The sequence below is a fragment of the Poecilia latipinna genome, unplaced genomic scaffold (genome assembly GCF_001443285.1).
Source record: "Poecilia latipinna isolate Pla-1442-1.1 unplaced genomic scaffold, P_latipinna-1.0 Scaffold2337, whole genome shotgun sequence".
In the NCBI taxonomy this organism is placed as follows: domain Eukaryota; kingdom Metazoa; phylum Chordata; class Actinopteri; order Cyprinodontiformes; family Poeciliidae; genus Poecilia; species Poecilia latipinna.
The window spans coordinates 35,295-38,037 of record NW_015114953.1 but is presented as its reverse complement, the minus strand read 5'-3'; the positions used below and the strand labels follow the sequence as shown (position 1 = coordinate 38,037).

At 35.2% G+C, this 2,743-nt stretch overlaps 1 protein-coding gene and 1 long non-coding RNA gene across 3 annotated transcripts in view; both read left to right on the top strand.

Moving 5' to 3' along the window:
* Window positions 1–1,929, top strand: LOC106937406 (uncharacterized). Its single transcript, XR_001422390.1, has 4 exons — window positions 1–79; window positions 245–332; window positions 410–440; window positions 979–1,929. It is a non-coding gene; the product is annotated as an uncharacterized LOC106937406 (long non-coding RNA).
* The window catches only part of LOC106937404 (myelin-associated glycoprotein-like), a 26,658-nt gene that overhangs the window by 17,568 nt on the left and 6,347 nt on the right, over window positions 1–2,743 (top strand). The window contains exon 1 of one of the 2 annotated variants that reach the window (XR_001422387.1): window positions 618–629. The exons of the other annotated variant lie outside the window; for it this stretch is intronic. The gene's annotated coding sequence lies outside the window, so the exon portion shown is untranslated. Of the gene's footprint in view, window positions 1–617; window positions 630–2,743 lie in introns of those variants that run through there. 2 annotated transcript variants of the gene reach the window in all.

Sequence of the window (2,743 nt, the reverse complement as noted above, 5' to 3'; positions counted from 1 at the left end):
GAGGGAGGAGAGTTTCACTGTGTGGCTTCAAATGATCTGGGTCAACAAAAATCCTCTGTGATCCTTGTTGGTATTAGAGGTAACACATTAACTTACACTCATCTTCTCATGTTGTTCTTGTAGAATGATTCTATTTGTTTCTATGTGTGTCAGATTTTTAAAGCAAATTTTAAACATCAAAACATTCTTTTTTTTTTAATCGAAAGAATTGTGAGGATTTACTTAGATATCTTTCTTGTTACAGATGATCAGGTGTTTGGATTCACATCTCATATTATACTCAAGATCCTGGGCATTGTATTGCTCTGCATTTGCATCATCAGCTTTGAGTGGTGAGATTCTCTTCTATGAGTTGATACTTTGCAGCTGCTGTTAGATGTTGGTGTCTAAATAGTTTTCGTTCTTTCAGCTGGTTCAGATTCTCCAAGAAACCAAAAAAGGTAAACTTTCTGAGTTTATTGTTTGCATCATAACACATACAACACAACATAAATGGTTCAGGCGACATTTAAAACATCCAAGTGAAATTTTATTTAAAAAAAGTTTTATTTCATGTCACACAATTTTATAAATGGTTAAAGTCAATATCCAGTGTCCTTATCAGCTCCTGCAGTAATTTACCATCAATGGTAAATATTCTGCATAGACATAATAGTTAAACTTCTAAAATTAGAGGCTAGAGTGAGTTACATTCCCTCAAACACATCCATACACTGATGCACAGGATCATTAGGTAACTTAGGGTTCGATCTTATCCAGAGACACTTCAACATATGATGAAATGAAGCTGGAATCCAACTCAAAACCAAATTTCAGAAGATTATCACAAAACTACAACTTACCATCTCATTCTGCTTTTAATTTGGAATCCAGTGAGACTGAAAAAAACGAGATCAACTTTTATTACCTCTGAAACAGTTTGAGCTCAAGTACATTTACTGTAGGGAAGCAAAACACTGTTAGTTTTTCTGTCCACAGGAAACAGAAGAACCAGCCTATGTCAACAATGTGATGGCGACTACAGCATCATGAGCCTCAAGGAGACCAGAAAGAAGTCAAGGCCTCTGTCAGAGAGAGGATTCATTTCTATCTCTCCATTAATCTGTCCAATAGTCAAAGTTTCTGTCTCAAGAAGCTTATTTCTATCTGCAACCGCTGGATTCACCCTGAATGTGTCACCAGTCCATCATATCACCATTTATTGTGCCTTAGAAATCATTTATTTCTTGATAAGTGGTTTACAATCACTTATCACGTGATTAGAAATCTTAACTATGGTTTTACAATTAAACTTGTTACTAATGTAGTAAATAGTAATACTTTGGTGAATCACTGAGTTATAAAACAAAAAAAAAATGTTACAAAAATAACATTCTAGGTTGTACAAGTGAAGCAGAAGTCTTGCTGAATGTAACATTTTTATCAATGAAAAGAAGACAGGTTTTTAAAAATGATATTTCTGTTTATTACTGCTATATATTATTTTTTTCACGGTTGTACAAGATGTAAAAGGCAAAAATGTGAAACGTATATATTTTTTTCCAGTCTTGTATTATTTAATTTCCACACATGCACATGTTGTCATGAGTTGTGGTGGTGAGAATGACCGCTGACTACCCAGGTTGTGATGATGAATGTGGCTCAAAACAGTCCAGACCAGGCAGCACGGCAGAGACAGTAGCACACAGCTAAATACTGGTAGCAACTGACAAAAGACTGAACACAGAGCAAGGTAGCCTCAGGACTATCCAGTTCAACTGAGGACTGACTAAAGGCAACAACTGACATAAGACGAGGACCCGACAAGAGACAAAGACAACAGATGGGTTTAAATACACATGGATGGTAATCAGTAAAACTAGACACAGGTGGGATCAATCATCAGGGAGGACAGGACATCACAGAGGCTCACGGAAACAAGGACACAGAAAAAACCAAGAAATAAATACACAAAAACACAGATCGTCACACATGTCAGATTGAAAAGTTTTTAAGGTTTTTAAGTAAAACTACTTCTCATATTTGCCTGAATGAGAATTTCAGTGGATGTTCTTTCAGTTGCAGTTTCACCAAAAGCTAACAGATTTGGACACAAGAAGATTTCTTCCTCATGCTTTCACAAAGGTTTTGATTTAATACGTGCAGAATGGAGTTTAGTACTCTTGTGTAACAGGAAGTAAAGCTTTCATCATTGATTCATTTTGAATATTTGCATATGTTGAAAGCTTCTTGTTTTTGGTGTTTTGATTTGGCAACTTGTCCTGAGTAAATTCATCCCTTCTCTTTTTGCATTTTTTGTTTTTTTTCCCCAACATGTTTAGTTTGCCGCTGGGATGTAATTAAGTAGCTTCATCACTTTCTGTAAAGATTCTTTGAAACAATAAAAAATTGATTCTGAAAAAAGGAGTCATTGGTGCTTAATTTTCTGGAGAAACAACTGTTGACAAAACTGGTAAGAGCCAGAATCATGATTGATTTAATTGAGTTTAATTATTCAAATGGGACAGTGCATATTAACAAATATACAATGTTGTCAAAATGAGGTATGATGGAAGAATCTGACAGTGAACAAAAACAAAAAACAGCTTAAATACTGAGGCAGAAGTGGAAAATAAGGAACTAATCAGAGGTGATGTAGAACAGCTGTGGCAGAAAACAACAGGAAAACAAAAGGAAAGACAGTAATCAAGTAAAGCTGACTTGCAAAGGACATTTCAGCAGCAAGACAGTTCAAAGTATTTTA